This window comes from Myotis daubentonii, chromosome 1 (genome assembly GCF_963259705.1).
Source record: "Myotis daubentonii chromosome 1, mMyoDau2.1, whole genome shotgun sequence".
In the NCBI taxonomy this organism is placed as follows: domain Eukaryota; kingdom Metazoa; phylum Chordata; class Mammalia; order Chiroptera; family Vespertilionidae; genus Myotis; species Myotis daubentonii.
Window position 1 is genome coordinate 43,928,058 of NC_081840.1, and position 21,276 is coordinate 43,949,333.

Here is a 21,276-nt window from a genome sequence, read left to right on the forward strand (position 1 = left end):
AGCACCCCCGGTTGGAAACACACCCCTTCATGGGGAAAACAGGGACCGGCTTTAAGGACATGCCGTAAGTTTTACAGTTATTGGATTTTTCAACTTGTTTACAAAAGCAATATTGTTAAATGGCCAGCGGCCAGGCCCAGTTGTTTTTCCTCCTGTGCCGTCTGACAACAGGAAGGCATATTGTCCCCTCCCAGCCAGCTCCCAGGAGGTGCGGAACTGCATTCCATTTTGCTATCTGTTTAATTATCCATTCAGCCCGGCTTTCGCTGAAGCGCTTTCTCGCCTGTTCACAGCCAGATCTGTTCTGGAATGCAGTGAGGAGCTCCTCCCCCACGCCTCCACCCCCTGCAGCAGCCCCTGCACACAGCTTCACTCGGAGAAAATGCCAACCTCCCCCACCCCCCAATCCTGTCCCTTTGGAACAATGGATCCAAAGGGACTGTGGTCACCTGGGTGACCTTGATACTTGGCTTAACACTCCTGACTCATGGGCTCCTCACTGTTCAGAGAAAGAAGATTGCTTGAGAAGAGTGGTTTCCAAGCAAGGCTGTGGACACCAGAAGCCCCAGGAGAGATTTAAAGCCAGAGCTCACCCTGCCTCACTCCCAGGCCCTGCCTTACCCCCCCTCGTGACTCTCATAACCTCAGCAGCCAGGTTGAGTCCTCTGGATTTGAACATCTCTGGCTGCCTTTGGCCCTGAGGTTCTGGGATGCTCTGTCCTGGTGGCGGGAGGGAGGAGACCAGGCCTTCCTTTTGCTCTTTTTTTTTTAATGTATTTTATTGATTTCAGAGAGGAAGGGAGGGGGAGAGAGAGATAGAAACATCAATGATGAGAGAATCATTGATCGGCTGCCTCCTGCACTCCCCACACTGGGGATCAAGCCTGCACCCCAGGCATGTGCCCCGACAGAGGATCAAACCGTGACCTCCTGGTTCGTGGGTCAATGCTCAACCACTGGGCCACACTGTCTGGGCTCCTTCTGCTCTTTATACCAGCACCAACTAGGAACACACCTGCTCAGCTGGCTGAGCAAGAATAAGCTCACACCTGGTGAAAAGTCATATGGGGAGTAGTGGGGGGGACATCCAGGTGGATGGAGCTTCATTATCAGGGAGCTATCAATAAGCTGGGACGTGCATCTGAGCTGACGCATGGGTCTGGGGGATGGTGTTATCCTGGGACTCCTGCACTGGCTCAGCAGGGCATCTGCAGGGCCTGGGAAACGTATTCCTGCCCACTTTCTTGGGGCAAGTGCCTCCAGATGAAAGTGGACTTAATTACTGCTGTTGGCCTGGAGCAAGGGCATAGAAAGGAGGGCAGAGGAGAGATAGCTTGAGCAGGGAGCAGGTTTGTCCCCAGAGAGGTAGACCCGAGGAAGGAGGGAACAGGAGTTCCTGTATTCAAACTCCTCCACCCCGTCCCCTCTGTAGGAGTTGGAGTAAGAACAGTAACAGCAGCAATCATGATTACACTGTGGATGGAAAGGGAGCTGTGATAAATCTAACCAAGTCACCTCCCATTTATGGTGACTGGACCATAAATTCCTAACTAGGCAGGTCATGGTGAATAGACACACCCCAGGCCTATGATTTCTTGGGTGACAGGGGTTGTTGTTTTTTGTTTTTGTTTTAAATATATTTTATTGATTTTTTACAGAGAGGAAGGGAGAGGGATAGAGAGTTAGAAACATCAGTGAGAGAGAAACATCAATCAGCTGCCTCCTGCACACCTCCTACTGGGGATGTGCCCACAACCAAGGTACATGCCCTTGGCTGGAATCGAACCTGGGACCTTTCAGTCCGAAGGCCGACACTCTATCCACTGAGCCAAACCGGTTAGGGCAAGGGCGACAGGGTTTTAAGCAAACCCTGTCTGTTGTTCTTGTGCAGCTCGGTTAACACGGCTTTGAAGTGCCAGAAGTGATCCTCTTTTCCAGACCCTGTGAAGGAGAAACCACCCTCAAGAGAGCACATCATCTTGTTAACTATCCTGTAATCCAACCCCTGCCTGGCTTTCTCCCACCCTCACGTAATCTTCCTTAAATTCCCTCCTTAACTCCAATTGCATAAGAGAAAAGGAAAACTGTATTTAAGATCTTGCTTCCAGGCATTGTTGTCAGTTTGGATTCAAATAAACTCTTATAAAAGTTCTTTACGTCTTTGGACATTTCTCATGTGGATAAACACTAAGGCTTCCTTTTTCTATAGCACTTAATGGTCTATAACAGACTTGTACATCCGGTATCTCGCTCCATCCTTTTACTAGTTCTGAGGTGCAGGCAAGGCAAGCCCATTTGACCATTGAGGGTCCAAGAGAGGACCCAGTGCCTTGAAAAAAGTCATAGTGTTATACACAGTTAGACAAACATGAGCAGAGCGAGGACAATGGGCCAGGTACAGAAACTCACCAGGACAGAAAGGCCTGGGTGCCCAGCAAAGGGCAAAACTAGGAAAACAAGAACCTTGTCCCCAGCATACCCTATCCTCCCCTAGCTTATCACTGATCATGTGGTTTGAACCTCCTGACCTTTTCCTTCCTAAAGATAACATCTAGGCCTCAATTGTATTTCAGCTCCAGGCCCAGAGAAGCAACAACACGGGACAAGTGACGCTGTGGCTGTGGCTGTGGCTGTGGCTGTGGCTGTGGCTGTGGCTGTGGCTGTGGCTGTGGCTGCCTCCGCACCCGCTGCAGTGACTAATGACCCTCTGCCTTGGCACCGACCAGTCGGTGGAGACCATGCCCTGCAAGAGCATACCTGGGAAGGTGATGAGTATTCGATCAGGACTTTCCCCTGAGACCTTCCCTAAGATTCCCACCTGCGAGAGAGAGAGAAATACCCTCAACACAAAAGACCCAGTGCCCTCTCCCTCAGCGGACCACACCCTCGACATTCCCTTCCCCCTTCTGCCCTCTAAGGGACCTCACAAGGTTTGCAACCCCAGCAGCCATGGGCAACAGCAGGTTGTCCCAAGCTGACACCCTGAACCCGTCTCCGAGGCCCCTTTTCTCTGACGTCCCAGTGAGCCAAAGCAGCCCAGCCTACGCTCTCCTGCTGCTTCTTCTAGGCCCTTCCTTGTTTCGCTGCCCTAAATAAATTCTTGCCTGTGTTGCTGCACTTTGTCTCTTGACTGAAGTCTTTCCTTCTAGAAGGCAAGACCCAAGGTCTCACTGTCTCACCAGTAACAACAGGGCTGCTAAGGGGTGGAGGCGGAATTTGCCCTCAGATCTAATCCCAAATCTATAGCCCCATGGCCTCCTTCATTAAAATACACGTAGTGTGCAGGGCCTTCGCCTTTCTCAGAGTGCTTCCATAAGCATGATGCTATTGGACGACACAGGGAAGGGTTCAGATCCTTCATTGGTAACAGGAATCTGCAGCTCTGAGAAGTCATACTGACCACACAACTATGTCGATTGCAAACCAGGAGCTATAAGAAGGAAGAAGAAAGCTGGGTTGTGGGGGTGGATAGCAGAGAGAGTATAAGGCTTGAAATTAGACTGTAGCTCTTACAAACTGTGACCCTGGGTAAAGTATTTAAGTGTTAAGTTTCCTCCTGTATATTAAAAGATAAATTTTTAAATGTTAAGTAATCACTTCAATCCTATCCTATATAATAAAAGCCTAATATGCAAATAGACCAAACAGCGGAACAACCAGTCACTATGATGCACACTGACCACCAGGGGGCAGACACTCAATGCAGGAGCTGCTCCCTGGTGGTCAGTGCACTCCCACAGAGGGAGTGCCACTCAGGCAGAAGCTGGGCTCACAGCTGATGAGTACAGCAGCAATGACAGGAGCCTCTCCCACCTCTGAGGCACCACTAAGGAGCAGCAAGCTGGTGGGTGGTAAGGAGCAAGGGGTCCTGGACTGTGAGAGGGATGTCTGACTGCCAGCTTAGGCCCACATGGGGAGCAGGCAGTCAGACATCCCCTGAGGGGTCCCGGACTGTGATAGGGCATAGGCTGGGCTGAGGGACACCCCCCCCCAACCACACACACACACTCACACACACACACACACACACACACACCCAGTGCATGAATTTTGTGCACAGGGTCTCTAGTACAAATATAAAGATGAACAAGTGTCAAAAAGATTCTATTTAACTCACTGATTAATGAGGAGACCAGTAAGGTGTTCAAAACTGATTCTGTGGAGAATTCAAAGAGCTTACACACATCTAGGCAATTGGAAATGAATTTACAAATAGTTGCAAAACTGGTCAGTATCCTCAGGGCAACAGTCGTTTGCATTCCAACAGACAAACTTATTTGCATCTCTATAGACAAGAAGCATTTGCGTTATTATCAGTTTCCTACAACTTGTGGAGTTGTAAAATAGCTGAAAGACAATAAAATGTACAGATCACACAGAAAGGGGCACTATTGAAGGCATCTGGCCTTTTTTCCCCCCCTCCTTTCAAAGACTTACATGATTTTCCTGACATTGTAAAATAGGGATGACCCAGAGGCCATTAGAAGGATTAAGTGAAATGGCATGTTTCCTGCCTGGCATGAAGGAGATGCCCATGTTAAAAAAAATAAATAACAGGCTCAAAATGGAGTCACTTGTGCTAAGCCCCACATCACCAAACCAAGACTTAAAACCTAATTTAATTACGGTGCCAGCCCTCCCGGGAATGGAATCTAAGCCAGACGATCTGGAATTACCTAGTAAGCACCACTGAGGTAACCTGCCTGATAGGCCCGTGCTGTCCCCTAAGGAAAGGTGACCTTGCCTGTAGGGAGCGGCTTTAGGGTGAAGCCTCCGACTGACCTGTGGCAGGGCCACCAACAAGTCCCGGCTTGGAGGGCAGAGCCCTCCTAGCATGATTAAGCTTAGCCTTCTAGTCCTCCCTAGTTCCTTCCTAGTAGCTAATGGGCTGTGGGAGGTGCAGCAAGTGCTGCCAAAGAAAGGTGAAACTCACAAGAACATTGTAAACATGTTGACCACGTCCCTTGTTTTGCTTTGTGTGCTCTGACTATAAAATAAAGCTTCGGCTTGCAGGCTGGGTCTTTCTGTATCCTTATCCAGGCACAGGACAGCTGCTGAGCCCCAGCTGTATTCTCTTTGTCTGTCTTCTTTAATCCTTCACCGCCCCTCCTCAGGTTCACCGAACCCTTGGCTGTGCTGGCCCAGCACACTTGCCACAAACAGCTCCTTTAACTTGCTTATGCTGCCTCCCGTTCTGCCTGTGAAAGTCTTTCATTTTGAACAGCTCTTCAGAACTCCTTTCTATATGCTAGATGAGATGCTGCCCAATTCATGAATCATTAAGCCAAACCAATAAGATCTTTAAAACTTACTCAGTTGAATTTTGTTCTTTAACAGATTTGGCCACACAGGATCCAAAGGAAAACTCTGACTGTTTTGTGGACAAGAAACACAGGCACCGGTACCTGTGAATCCTCTGTGTTGAGTTCTCTGTGTTTCTTGCCATTTTCAAGGACTATGGGTAAGTTCCTCTCGATTCTGAGCTTCACTCTCTTTGCAGCGACCTCCCAATCTCATTGGCTTTCTGGGACAGCCTTAACAGGTCAGCCTAGACCAGCGTTTTACCAGTGTGCCATGAGAATTTTTAAAATTTGCAATACCTGGCTATTTAGTTAGGGGCACTGACCTCTTTTCCCATAGATGGTCAAATAATGACAACAATCAACAAAACAATAGCCATCAGTGTGAAAGAATCAAAATTATACCTATTTATTTTTGTCAGATCAGCAAAAAATATAATTTTTGGTGTGCCGCAGAATTTTAGTAATTAGTTTATGTGTGCCATGGGACAAAAAAGGTTGGAAATTGATGGCCTAAATTAGTGGTCGGCAAACCACGGCTCGCGAGCCACGGCTCTTTGGCCCCTTGAGTGTGGCTCTTCCACAAAATACCATGCGCATGCACAGGGAATGTTGTGGAGTGAAAGAAGATGTAGTGTCGAGGATTGAGAAAGGTTTGTTGAGATGGTTTGGACATATAGAGAGGATGAACGAAAGGAGATAGACGAAACAAGTATACAAGATGAGTGTGGATGGGAGAGTTGGAAGGGGTTGACCTCAGTGAACGTACGTCAATCAGATTGAGGATGTTTTTAGCAAAGGCCAGCTTAGGAGTACCCTAATTAAGTTAATAACAATGTACCTACCTATAGAGTTTAAGTTTAAAAAATTTGTCTCTCAAAAGAAATTTAAGTCATTGTACTGTTGATATTTGGCTCTGTTGACTAATGAGTTTGCTGACCACTGGCCTAGACCGACAGGAGTCTCTAACAGAGAGCCAGTCCTTAGCAGTCTGAACAAGCAACCTTAAGAAAATAAAAACAATAATTCAGCCCAGCCAGCATGGCTCAGTGGTTGAGCATAGACCCATGAACTAGGAGGTCACGGTTCAATTCTCGGTCGGGTTGTGGGCTCGATTCCCAGTAGGGGGCGTGCAGGAGGCAGCCGATCAGTGATTCTCTCTCATCATTGATGTTTTTCTCTCTCTCTCCCTCTCCCTTCCTCTCTGGAATCAATAAAAATATATTTAAAGAAAAAACAGAAAACAATAATTCAAAAAATGCACTCCTATGATTGCAGCATTATTTACAATAATATCTATACTAATAAAAGGGTGATATGCTAATTAGGCTGGGAGACCTTCCAGACGTCCTTCGGGACAAAGCCATGGTGGTGGGGCCGAGGCAGAGGCAGTTAGGGGTGAGCAGGCCAGCAGGGGGGGCAGTTCGGGGCAAGAAGGCCAGCGGTGGGGAGGGGCAGTTGGGGGCAAGCAGGCTGGCAGGCAGAGTTGTTAGGGGCGATCAGGCAGGCAGGTGAGCGGTTAGGAGCCAGCAGTCCCAGATTGCGAGAGGGATGTCCCAGGGGTCCCAGATTGGAGAGGGTGCAGGCCGGGCTGAGGGACACCCCTCCTCCCACCCCATGCACGAATTTTGTGCACTGGGCCACTAGTGTTACAATAATAGCCACTTATATGTGGAATCTAAACCACAAAATAAATGCACTTGCAAAACAGAAACAAACTCATAGATACAAAGAACAAGCTGATGGCTGGCAGATGGGAGGGGCGTTGAGGGGCTGGGTGAAAAGGGTAAAAGGAATTGAGAAGTACAGACCGCCAGTTATAAAAATAGTCACAGGATGTAAAGCACAGCATAGGGAATACAGCCAATAACATTCTAAAACTATGTATAGCGTCCAATGGGTAGCAGACTTATTGAGATGATCACTTGGTAAGGTATGGAAGTGTCTAATCACTAAATTGTACATCTGAAACTAATATATTAGTTTGTATTATAAACTAATTAAACCACAATTAAAATAAATATTTTAAAAAATAAAAAGGGGTTAACATGGTAAATTTTATGTTATGTATATTTTATCACCAAAACCAAAAAAGGGGAAGAAAAAATAAACCTAAGCTGTGAGCTCCCTGTAAGCGAGGCCTATATTTTTTACTTCTCTGGTTTCTGCGCAGTGATATTAACAAAGGCAATACCTGGGGAGGGGATGGAGAAAGGGAGGGCATCTGTGGGTCAGCAGCCCATGAAGATCAGCAATAGGAGCTGTGGGGTCCTTGCAGTTCTCTGCCCCCAGGACCCGCATCTCCTATAGGCCCTCCTAGACCAGCAGCCCTGGCTCCCACCTCTCCTGGCCTGAAGCGGGCACTGTAGCCACACACCTACCTACCAGTGCTCCATCCCTGCTGACCTGGAAGGCCACTGCACTGTGTCCCCGGGCGCTCAAATCACACCCAACAAATTTGTTCCCAGTAGTGCCATGTTCTTACCACCTGTCTGCGCCTTTGCACAGACCATATCCTCCGTCTGGAAAGTCCTACCTCACTTTCTACCTGGTAGAGTCCACCTTATCCTTCAAGTCTCAGTTCACACCTCACCTGCTCTCTGAGGCCCTCCCTGGTCTCCTCTTCTGTGCTCCACAGCACCCTGCTGTGCCTCCCCCTCAACATCTAACACCCCAATCTGTAATTGTTGGCATCTCTCGCTGGAGGGACGGGTGGGGGGACAGGTGGAACACATCCCCCTCTTCCTAGCTTAGGGCCCAACATTTACGCAGCTGATCCTCTTCTGCCTGGCCATGGGGGTGACGCCAGCCCCAGCCCCAGCCCCAGGGTGATGCATCCTCATTAGTCTACTCCAATCACAGCATCCCATTTCTCTGACCAGGAACTGGCTGAGGAGGGGGCACATGATCTAATTCTGGCCAATGAAATGTGAGAGGAAATTTGCTGGGGGGACTTGCAGGAATGTTTCTTTGTGCTAAAAAGACCTGGGACTGGGACAGGAGGAAGGAGGCCCCTCTCTGCCCCTGGGCTTGGTCATCAACATTTGTTAGGTGGACTTGCTGCAGCCGCCCTGGGATAAATCATTACCAACTCACTGAGGATGGGGGGAGGGGGGCGCAAAAAGACATGTTATCAAGCAAGGTCCAGGCAGGAGTCAAGAACCATGCAGGCCATGTTAACAGAAAAATTTTGCTATGAATAACTAGGGGCCCAGTGCACGAATTTGTGCACCTTGAAAGGAACTGTGGGCCACAAGGCTGTGGTGGGCACAGGGGCGGGTCTCCGCCCATCCTCCATGCCCCCACCCAGCCCCTCCCACCGTGGCCCCAGTCCCCTGTCTGCTGACAGCCCCGCTCCTGCCTCTGCCGCTCCCACACACTGATGGCACCGGCCCCACTCCCACCCGCTGAAGGCGCGGAGCAATTGGGGCCAGCACCAGCAGCAGGTGCTAGCAATGGCTACTGCCCCAATCGCCCCTCAGGAGCAGGGGCAATCAGGGCTGGCAGCTGCAGCTGTGCGGGTGCCGAGCGATCAGGACTGGTGCTGGGCACTGGCAACGGGTGCAAGCGGCAGCTCCAGCTCCAGCTATGGGTGCAAGCAGGGCCAGTGCCAGCAGTGGGTGCTAGTGGCAGCTCCGGTGCCAGCAGCGGGTGCAAGCGGGGCCGTCGCCAGCAGTGGGTGTGAGAGGCAGCTGCTGCTGGGCGCTGGCAGCAGGTACGAGTGGTCTCCTCCCCTGCTCCACCATCCCGCCACAGCCAACACCCACCATGTTCCACACACGCCCCCTGGTGGTCAATGCACGTCATAGTGACTGGTTGTTCGGTTGTTCTGTCATTCGGTCTATTTGCATATTAGGGTTTTATATATAGAGAGAGAGAGACTAGAGGCCTGGTGCATGAAATTTGTGCTTGGGTGGGGTTCCTTCACCTGGCCAGCGATCGGGGCTGGTCAGGGCCATCTCGCCAAGTCCCGATTGGGACCAATCAGGGCTGATGGCCTGGGAGGGACCATGGGAGGGACTGCAGGAGGGCTCCAGGGCATGTCCAGCCAGTCTTGCCCAGTCCCAATCAGGGCTGATCAGGGCTGGCCAGCTGGGGAGGGACCATGGGAGGGCTCCAGGGTGTGTCTTGCCTGTCTCACTCAGTCCCAATCGGCCAGACCCCAGCAGCAAGCTAATCTACTGGTCAGAGCATCTGCCCCCTGGTGGTCAGTGCACGTCATAGCAACTGGTCAACCGGTTGACTGTCTGCCCCCCTGGTGGTCAGTGTACATCATAGTAGCAGTTGAGCGGCCTTAGCATATCATTAACATAGTTAGTACGTTTTGGTTGAACAGTCGACTCGTCGACTGGCACTTAACATATTAGGCTTTTATTATATAGGATTATTAACTGGGTAACCAATAGGGTAAAAATGGAGGCGGTGACTGAAGGGAGCAAATAGCACTTTCAAGGCTGGGGGACAAAGTAGAGGTCAGAATTTAACAGCTGCATAGAGGTAGGTTTCCATGGAGCTGAAATGTGGACCTCAGAGAAGGAGGTGCTGCCTGGCTGGTGCTGGCATCTCTGAGCTTGGAGTATGAGCCCACTGCGGCCTGGACCCAGGCTCTGAGGAGGGGGTACCATGAGGCTGTATCTGTTGGAAAAACAGCAAATTGATTCAGGAGGACTGGCCTCTGCCGGGTGAAGAGGGGCTGCTGGAGTGACGCTGGCAGGAGCAGGAAGTGCCGCCTCCAGCCCCATGGCCTCCCTCCAGCGCCCCCTAGTGGCCGATTTTGAAGGGAGCCGCTCGCTCGCAAAGCAGAAGCCTGTGTGGAGTTCCAGCCTCGGTATCACTAAGCCCAGCGTGGGAGGGAGGGTTTGGAGCGGAGACGGTAGCCTAAATAACTGATACAGATGCAGAGCGCCTGCGTCCTGGAAGACATGGCTGAGCCAACAAAGGGAGAAACCATGCGGCTGCTCTACCCCAGACTTCCTGTCGTGAGAGAACATCCGTGTCTCCAGGCGTGTGGCTCCTGCTCCGCTTTCCTGTTACTGGCCCAGCATCTGCACTGCCCTGCCTTGTCTCAGTCCGCCCTGTTCCCCCACAGGCCCCAGCCCTGCGCTGCCCCGTGGGTCAGCCTTCATGAGGCTGACCGGAAGCCCGCCAGCTGCGGCTGGTGTGCTGGTGGGGCTGGGTCTTTGACTCCAGCTCCTGGGTTGAATCTCTGCTCCTCGCTCAATAGGCCAAGTCAGGCCCCCTCTCACCTTTCCCAGCCTCCACCTCCTCGTCTACAAAAATGGGGATATTAGGGATAGAGGGCTCATCGATCAAGGCGAAGACTAAGTGAGGGTCTGTGCGGAGCGCTGATGCCCCCTCCCAGAGGGCACTGTTAGCTGCGGTACTTGGTCAGCACCTTGCATGCTGCTGTTTTGTCAGTCGGTTGGTTGGTTTTTTGGTTGATCCTCATGCGAGGATATTTTTCCATTGATTTTAGAGAGAGTGGAAGGGAGGGGGAGACACAGAGAGAAACATCAATGTGAGAGAGACACAGCAATTGGTAGCCACCCGTACACGCCCCGACCAGGGCCACGGGGATTGAGCCTGAAACCGAGGTATGTGCCCTTGACGGGAATCAAACCCAGCACCCTTCAGTCCTCAGGCTGATGCTCTATCCACTGAGCCATACTGGCTGAGGTGCATGCTGCTGTTTTGACAAATAGGCTTCAGTTTGGCTCTCAGAGAACCCAGTTCCACCCCATGCCTCCCAGGGAGAGTCAGACTCTGTGCCTTACCTCCCTGGGCTCAGGGCACTGGCTCAGGAACCTGCTGGCACCTGCCCCAGGCTCCCAGGACCCCTCCCCGTTTTCCTGCCTCAGAGCATGTCGAAACCTTGTTGCTGCTATGGCTCTGCAGCATGTGCTACATGCAGATACCCTGGACTTCCTTTCCTTGCAGCAGGGCCTGGTTCTGCTTCTGCATTCTGCTCCCTTCCCAGCAGTCTTGTCCCTCCCCGGCTCCCTAGGCCCTCTCATGGCCTCCCCGAGACATGCTCATTTCACTGTGTTGCTCTTCAGCAGTGTTGGTTTCCTAGGGCTGTGCTAACAGCCACATGCTTGGCGGCTTAAAATAACAGAGACTTATCCCCTCACAGTTTTGGAGGCCAGAAGTCTGTCAGCATGGCCACACCCCCTCTGAGGGCTCTTCTAGCTCCTGGTGGACCCAGGCATACCTTGGCTTTTGCAGCATTACTCCAACCTCTGCCTCTGTCCTAGCCTGGCCTTCTCCTCTCTGTGTCTCTATGTGCCTTCCCTGTCTCTCCTAAGAATGCTCTCGTTGAATTTAGGGCCCACCCTCCTGCCCTATGAGCTCACCTCAAGACCCTTATCTTAGTTACATCCATTTCCAAATACAGTCACATCCTGAGGTCCCAGGTAATATGAAAACTGGGGAACACTACTGAACCCACTACAAGTAGAGAGATCCAGATGCAGTGAGGAATGCTAACGACAGAGCAGCCGTCTGCACGCAGACATGGGGGGTTCCTTTTTCTGGAGCCAACTGTCACATGTGGGGCAACCCCAGCATTTCAGCCCCTGCAACCACCAGCTCCCGGCGGACAGTGGTCACTGCTAGACTCTCAGTAAGTTACGGGACACCCCCCCCCCCTTGCAGCTTATCTACAGGTTGTTGGTAAGGTCTGCAGGTCAAACACGCACTGTAAATACAGCCATTTCCATTTGGGAACTGGGGGTGGCATGAGGGGAAAAGGAAAATAATTAAACAAGTAAAGGCAAACTCTTCATCATCCACAAAGCAGTACACAAAAGCCAGGCCATTCCTCTGGACCATCAATAAATAATCCAGACCACAAAAATAACGCATCAGACAGCTTGGATCACAGTAGCATGCGAAAGCCTGTGGAACTTTCTAAAATTAATTTGCTTCATTTTGGTTTATTAAAATTGCACTCATCTATCTCCCCTGTTAAATATTTTATTTTTTCATATTAATGGCTGCAATTTCAGCTTGTGCCTGTTTCTTTCATTAACACTGTACAAACTTAATATCATTAGTAGTTTTTCCCTTAATTATGTGACTAGAGAAGAAAAACACCAAAGTTTCCGTGAAATTGGAATAGTATATCTAAATTGCCTCATGTTTATTTTAACATTAACAGTAAATGAAGCTAATGGGCTTTTATATTATTAAAAGCACTCATTTGTGTCCTGCCTGTTCTAATATATAACAAAGCTTTAAAAGATGTTAAATAATTAGTTATTTAATAGGGAGAAGTGGAATTGATCAAATGAAAGCGAAAGTTGAAGGTAACCAATGGACACAGCTGAGGGGTCTGTCCCTTTTAGGGGTGTCAAACAGGAGTCCCTCGCCCCAGCTGCCCTGCCCCACTGTCAACATGAGAGCTCCCATTCATCATGACGCTGGGAAGACAAAGCAACAAAATCTATTGCTGCAGCTCCACGAAGGACACACACGTGGGGGAGGGGGCAATAAAGTTGGCAATTATTTCCGGCAACCTCCATTCATAATTCAGTACCTGCGCACGGCCCGTCGCAGGCTGGGACTCGGAGGTCCTCTGCGGGAGGGAGGCCCTGCCGCAGCCCCGCCCCTCCCTTCCAGCCGCCTCACCTCCGCATAGAAGGGTCTCCGGGGATGTAGAGGATGCTGATGCATGAAGGCTTCCTCTGCGTTAGGCGCCCAGTGAGACGCAGGGGAGGATTCTGGCCTGTGGGTCTAAAAGGGGTGCCGGACTATTGTCACTCTCCTGCTAAACACCGACAAGGACGCCCTGCGGCCTCCTCTGTCAAGGCCAGCCTCCTTGCTTGGCACGTGAGGCCCTGCCTATCCGAGCCTCGCACCTGCTCTTCCCAACATTTGTACTCCGTTCCACCCCGCTGGGCTCCTCCCCGGGCCCAGCACACGCCATGTTGTCCCATCTCCTCACCTTTATCCATACCGTTGCCCTGGCCTGAAACCACTTTCGCCCTTCCTCCTGCCTACCAACTGCTAGTCATTCTTTGCTGACCCTCCAGGAGGGACGCCTGGTCCCTCTGTCCCCTGAATTTCTACAGCGGTGGTTCTCAAATTTGAGCGTGCATCAGACTCTCGGAGAGGACTTGTTATAGCATGGATCGCTCGGCCCACCCCGGGAGTGTTGGGTTTCACAGGTCTGAATTTCTAACACCTCCCAGGTGCCGCTGCTGCCGCTGGTCTGGGGGCCACACTTGGAGAACTTCCAGAGCATATGCAGTCCCTAGGCCGTCAGGCACTGTGCCTGAGAGCTTCTCTTGGCACGTGGCCAAGCCTTGTCTCCTCACACAGATAGCAGGTTCCTTGGAGGGCAAGGACTCTGGGCTCTGCCTCGATGTCCTTCAAAACACCAGTAGCTCAGGCAGGGGTGGACTTGTGGTGCTTGAGCTGATGATTTCTGATGAACTGAATGACTAGTTGCCATGGAGTTGCACTCATTCCTTAGAAAAATCTCAGTTTTAGAGGTGAGGAAGCTGAGGTCTAGAGAGGTGAAGTAAGTTGCTGAAGGTCACACAGCTAGTAAGTGACAGACAAGATCTGAACCCAGGTTCATCTCCAGACCCAGGGCCAATGCGTTTTCATTAAGTGATTTCGCAATGAGGACGTGGGAGGACTCGGCAGCTGTGTTAGGCGGAGGCTGGCTGCTTTTGTCACTGCTGTGCTAACTTCCAGGGAAGTTACATCCTGTAAGGGGGGAATTGAAATGCTTCCCTCTCCATGGATTAGTGACCCTTTAGTCTGGGCAGAATAAACATGATGACTAAGCTGTATCTCTCCTGCTCCCCTCCAATAAATTACTGTGCTTTGTCACCCTGAACTTGGGTGCAGTCTCAGAATCCTTCTCAATGTACCAACTGATTGGCATTTCTATGACAAGATAACATATATTTGCCATTCAAATTCTAGTCCAGCCTGGCCAGCGTGGCTCAGTGGTTGAGCGTTGACCTATGAACCAGGAGGTCATGGTTTGATTCCTGGTTGTGGGGTTGATCCCCAGTGTGGGGCATGCAGAAGGCAGTCGATCAATGATTCTCTCTCATCATTGATGTTTCTGTCTCTCTCTCCCTCTCCCTTCCTCTCTGAAATCAATAAAAATATATATTTTTTAAAAATTCTAGTCCAACTTCTCCACTATGCAGACAAGAAAACTGCAGCCCAGAGAAGAAATGCAAACTGCACACACAGCAAATTAGTGATATGTATTAGTTAGCTCTCACTGTGTAACAAATTATCCCAACATCAACAATTTAAAACAACAACCATTTATTGACCCATAGTTTCTGTGGAACATGAATTTGGGAGTTTAGCTGAGTGGTTCAGGCTCGGGGTCTCCTGTGTGGCTGCAATCAGGATGCTGGCAGGAGATGCAGTCACCTAAGTCTTGACAGGCTGGAGGCCTAAGTTCCTCATCACTTGAGCCTCTCCATAGGCTGACTGAGAGTCCTCCTCTTCCTTGAGATCAATAAATTTAAGAGAAATTGATGAGGAAGTTACAATGCCTTTTCCGGCCTGGTCTCTGAAGTCACATATCATTGTTTCTACGTTATTCTATTTGTAAGAGACATGTCACCAAGTCCAGTCCACATTCAAGGGGAGGGGAATTAGTTTCCAATATTGCCGGGAGGAATGTCAAAGAATTTGTGGCTTAGTCTGGTAGTTCATTTGTTTAGCAGTGGTTCTCAACCTCCCTTTAATACAGTTCCTCATGTTGTGGTGACCCCCAACCATAAAATTATTTTTATTGCTACTTCATAACTGTAATGTTGCTACTGTTATGAATCTTAATGTAAATATCTGCTATGCAGGATGTATTTAGGCGACCCCTGTGAAAGGGTTGTTCGACCCCCAAAGGGTCACAACCCACAGGTTGAGAACCGCTGGGTTAGAGTCATCCCAACACGCCAAGGTTGTGGGTTCAATCCCCAGTCAGGACACATATAAGAATCAGCCATTGAATGCATAAATAAGTAGAACAAATTGATGTTTTTCTTTCTCTCTCCCTCTCTCCTTCTCTCCCTTCCTCTCTCTCTAAAATCAATAAAAACTTTTTTTTTAAAGAATTTATGAACACCACATGATGGAACAGGATCTACAACTCAAAGTGTCCATTTTTTTCCTCAATTGTGAAATAAATCAGACAAACTATATGACTGTAACCTGCTTTTCTCCTTCCCTGGCTGCTTGAAAAGTCTTTTCTTTGTCCTTGGTGTTCTCCAGTTTCACCCTGATTAATCTACATGTGAAATCTAGTTGTTTAACCTCTTATGGCTTCTTAAAACTATGGACCAATATCTTTCGTAAGGTCTAGAAATTCTTAGCCATTATTGCCTGAATTATTGCCTCTGCCCCATTCTCTTACTCTTCTCCTTCTGGAACTCTGATTCGATGTATATTACATATTTTAACTTTATCTCCCATATCTCTTGGCTTCTCTTTCATATTCGCCATCTCCGTTTCTCTCTCCACTACTTTCATCTTAGTTCACTGATTCTCTCCTCAGCTATGTCTAACATGCTGTTATACATATCTGTTGAGTGTTTATTACACTTTTGTTTTTCACTTCTAAATGTACTATTTCAGTGATGGCGAACCTTTTGAGCTCGGCGTGTCAGCATTTTGAAAAACCCTAACTTAACTCTGGTGCCGTGTCACATATAGAAATTTTTTGATATTTGCAACCATAGTAAAACAAAGACTTATATTTTTGATATTTATTTTATATATTTAAATGCCACTTAACAAAGAAAAATCAACCAAAAAAAGGAGTTCCCGTGTCACCTCTGACACGCGTGTCATAGGTTCGCCATCACTGTACTATTTCTTTCCTTTTAGAATCCATGAAGCCTCTCTCTTTCTCTTTTTAAATATGTTCCTCTTCCCTGCAGATATTACCAACTTTGTCTTTTTGCTCCTTTCAGATAATAAGCATGGCCACTCTCTAGTCTGTATCTGATAATTCCAATATCTGAAATCTTGCAAATCTGTTTCTGCTGATTCTCGGGTCCTCATTTCCAGAGCGTTGCTTCCTTGTGTACTTTGTTAGTTTCTGCCTGAGTTGATTTTCCTTGGAAAATTGCTTCTGGTGATTCTGTGTGGTCTGGAATGAAATCACCTGTGTTCATCTCTGCCCAGTACCTTAAAGGCATTCCCAGTCCAACACTACTTTACGTTAAGTTATTCTGACCATCCAGGTTCTGTGCATTGGGCCTTGCCGCCTTCAGTCCATTCTCCTCACTGTCTCTCTCCCAGGGTCTTCTGAGACACAACGCTGATGCTCTGTCCCCACAGCTCCCAGCCCTTCGCTGGCTCCCGGCACTCAGGACCCATCCAAGCTGGCCTCCAGAGCTCCACTATCCCCTCCAGCCTCTCTCCCGGGGGTCCCCCCCCGCTTAGGTGTCTGGATCCTCGGACTCCCTCACTAAGACTTAGGAACCCACAGCTCAGTCTCGAGCTCTGGGTGGGCCAGTGGAGTTGATGGGCAAACCAAGTTGCCCCGTGTCCAAAGGCAAACTCTGGCATTGGCTACTTCTGCCTTGTAATTGTCTCCTCGGGAACCAATGAAGATACTTCAGTCTCCATCCTCTAAGGACGTGGACCTGGCCCCACTCCCCACAGGCTCCTAGAGATGATCCAGTTCCACTACTCTCTCTGCTCTTCCAGGAACTTCCCCTTCTGCCTCCTCTGAATGCTCATAGCTTTGCCCAGGCTCCCCTGGTGGGGGCTGTCGGATCTCGCTCAGGAGCCCCTGAGATGGCCTATTGCTTCCTCTCTTCCTGACAGTCTTCTAGCCCTCTCAGCTATAACCTTTGGCCTGGTGGATGCCTTCAAGGCCAAGCCATCCCTGCCTTTGGGGGACACAGGAGGTCACCCCTGAAGGAGGAAGGATGGGCACCTGAGAGAAGGTGGAGATGGAATGGAGCCCGGTGGGTGGTGGAGGCCGAGTTCCAGAATGAAGGCACGGACCCCACCACTCATTCATTTGTTCAGCGAACAATTATTAGGGGCTGCTCCGTGCCAGGCACTGGGTGGACGCTGGGAGGGAACAGGCAGACATGGTACTTTTCCTAATGGAGCATATAGCACAGGGGAGGGGCCAACGGCCAGTGAGACACTGAGCAGTCACAGCGGTATGGTCAGGGCTGGGGCCAAATCACTCCTTCCTGGATCTCAGTTCCTCATCTGTAGCCATTAGCCACCTCCTGGGGCAGGTGGGATGGTCAATGAGATCACACAGAGAAAGTCCCCACCGGTGAGGGGAGCCTGAGGCATTTTCCAAAGTGAGGGCTGAGCCATGAGAATGGGATGCAAAGAGTTTAGTGAGTCACGGACAAGTTCTTCTACAAAGGACACAGAATAAAGTCATTGCATGCATCGTTTTAATAAGGGTACTGTCTTGATAAGCTCCTACCTTACTTGTAAGTGGGTATGTGCGCAGACACTGAGTCATGTGTGGAATATGTACTTTTTTTCGAAGAAGGTTGAAGGCCACTAGCTGAGTGGTTCCCAGCAGGGTCTGGGGGTCACGCAGGTTTAGCTCAAATCCTGTCCCCGCCCATCTCACAGACACTGTGTGATATGGACGCTTGCTTCACCTCTGAGCTCCCCGGCTGCTGTGAGGACTGATGGGACAGCGCGTGCGAAGTCGCTCAGAACAGCACCTGGGACATCGCAGGGCTTCATAATGCGGGTACCTGTTCTTCGTGTTAGTTTTGTTTACATACAACAGGACCTCAAAGGCTAATCACAGTGTCTCTGGTTTAAAACATGACAAGTAAAAAGACAGCTAGCGTTGATGTGGTTTTATCTCTATCAGTAACTAACACTCTTAGGTGTTTGTGTACCAAAAACCAACCTCATTTAATGCTCACAGCAGCTCGGTCAGGTAAGTTCTACCGCTATTCCCATTTCACAGCTGAGAAAACCGAGGTCATGGGAGGCTGAGACTTAGGGTGGGTCTCACAGGTGGACCAACCAAACTCACCTCCTGCCCCAGCACCAGCAGATGCCCCTCCCCGCCCAGATTCAGGGCCTCCTCTGGCCCCAAGGCCCAACGGCTCCAGTTTCCAGCCTCCTGGGCTGGTCCTGGCTGCTGGTGCTGCTCTCTGCAGCCCTAGCTGCAGGTGCCCTGGCCTGGCGGCTCTCCCCCAGGGCCCTCAGGCCTAGCCTGTCCTCATGCTATTACACTCCAGCTGCTTATTTAAAATCCAGCCCCTCAGGCAGCGGTTCTCAACCTGTGGGTCGCGACCCCTTTGGGGGTCCAACAATCCTTTCACAGGGGTCGCCTAAGACCATCGGAAAACACATATATAATTACATATTGGTTTTGTGATTAATCACTATGCTTTAATTATGTTCAATTTGTAACAATGAAAATACATCCTGCATATCAGATATTTGCATTACGATTCATAACAGTAGCAAAATTACAGTTATGAAGTAGCAACGAAAATAATTTTATGGTTGGGGGTCACCACAACATGAGGAACTGTATTAAAGGGTCGCGGCATTAGGAAGGTTGAGAACCACTGCTCTCAGGGTTCCCCGAGGCTGCCTTGGGCCCTGGCAGTGGCCAGGGAGCTGGTCACAGGCACCTGGGGAGCCTGGTCTTTGGGGCCGGCGCCAGGCCTGGGAGCGATGGCCCTATCTCGAATGGCCAGGGGAACGGGGCTTAGCTTCTGTCTCCCTGAGAAAGCAACTGAAAGCAGGTCTTCCCCCTGGAGCCCCAACTTGGGAGATGACTCCTGGCCTGGAAATGGAGTCTGGGCAGAGGACCGCCAGGTGGGCCTGACCTGCCCACGTGGAGGAAACCGGGAGCACGGACGACATCCCGGCGCAGTGTCAGCCGCTGGCTCATCCACATCGATCATCCAGTCCTTAAGACATATTAAAATGGATTTAAAAAGACATTTTGCATTTTCTCTCCTTAACACCCACATTATTGCCACACATCGGCTTTTGTTTTAATTAAAATCGGTTTTGAAATCCTCCATGAAACTTCAGTGGGATTGTTAAAGGCAGCAATTTCCTTATCGGCAGTGCATCCCCACAACATACTGTAATAGTTATTTTGCAACAAAGCACAAGTCTTATTAATTTAGCTCAATCAAATCAGCGCCACGTTAATTTATGGGGCTGTAAAAATCTGCCAGTGCCGCTCTAGATCAAGGAACTTAGGGCAGGCAAGACACCAAGTGGGATGTTTATTTTGTACAATGGTCCCTAACTGCATTTCTGTGATTTAAAAGCTTTTCGAGGCGTGCGATGATAATATTACATGCATATAGAATTGTGTGTTTGCTATGCCTCATTACTCCCCACAGAGACCCAAAATCATTTGGTATTCAACTCCTACCTAAAATATTTCCTTTTACATACAAATATTTTTTCTGCTATAAATGGCTTCTCTATGTTAAATTTTTTTTTCCGGGGCTGTGAAGCAAGATCGTTTCCTACATGAAGTTCTATTTTGGTCCAGTACTGATATTTAGTGGCGGTTACTGAGTGGGGAGTTGGCATTCCCCCCTTCTTTTCCTCTCACCCATCCCTCCGAATTCGAAGTAGGTGAAGTTTCCTGTTGGGTTTATTTTGCGTTTCCCCCTCCCTTCCAGATCCCTGCTTCTCAGTTTACTTTGCTGATGACTTTCTTCTTCAGAGACTAGCAATGCTTCTCTCGCTCACATCTTACTAACGAAGCTTCACAATAGTACTTAGGATGATTTGCAGGAGATACAGCTCAGCGGCCAGCAGAGGGTTTGAAAGGCAGTGTGGGATGGAAAACGGTAGCGGATGTGGGGTGGAAATGGGGAGATGGAGGCTCAGAGAGGGCAAGTGACCTGCCCGAGGTCACACAGCATTAGGAAGAGCACTGAACTCTGGGGCTCAGATCCTCTGAGCCCCACTTTTTCCACCAGTAGAATGAGGCCCATGAGAATTGGAGCAGGGGTACTCGGGTGAAGGGCCTCGCACAAGGCCTGGCACAGTGTGAGGGCTCAGCACTGTTAGATACAGGTATCATCAGATTGCACTTCCTCAGCAAGGCCAGGTCCAGTGTTTTGTTTTTTAATATATTTTTATTTATTTCAGAGAGGAAGGGAGAGGGAGAGAGAGAAAAACATCAATGATGAGAGAGAATCACTGATTGGCTGCCTCCTGCACGCTCCCTACTGGGGATCGAGCCCACAACCCGGGCATGTGCCTTTGACTGGAATCGAACCTGGGACCCTTCAGTCCACAGGCCGGCGCTCTATCCACTGAGCCAGACCAGCTAGGGCGAGGTCCAGCTTTTCACGCACCTGACCTGAGTGGCAGAACTGGACTATGCTCCAGTACAAGCAAGAACAACGGCCCTCGCAAATGCTTGCGCCCACAGAGCTTCGCCAGTGCACAAAGATGCTTCCTTCTGCTCCCGGAGGCCCCACGCCTGCCTTGGGGATACAGACTGGGCACTGAGATCCAATGGTTTATTATTTAATGGACGCAACACCACCTGTCCAAGACAGGCAGCCATGAGACCCCACTTAACGGATGAGAAACCTGAGACTAGCAGGGAGTCGTGATGATTGTCATGGGGTCAGATAGATGATGGCAAAGGGGACTTTTTTTTTCTTTCAGAGAGGAAGGAAGGAGGGGAGAGAAAGAGAAACATCAATGATGAGAGAGAATCACTGATCGGCCGCCTCCTGCACGCCCCACATAGGGGATGGAGCCCACAACCCGGGCATGTGCCCTAACCGGGAATCGAATGGGGACCTCCTGATTCGTAGGTCGACACTCCACCACTGAACCACACCAGCGGGGCGCAGAGGGGAGATTCTTACCCAGAGCTATGGACCACAAGGGCAGTGCCCTTTCTAGCACACTGGCCACCTCTGGCACCCCGCCAGTCCGTCAGAGCCCAGGCAGACGTGAGGTTTGGGTAGGAAGCACATTTACTGCTGGTGGCATA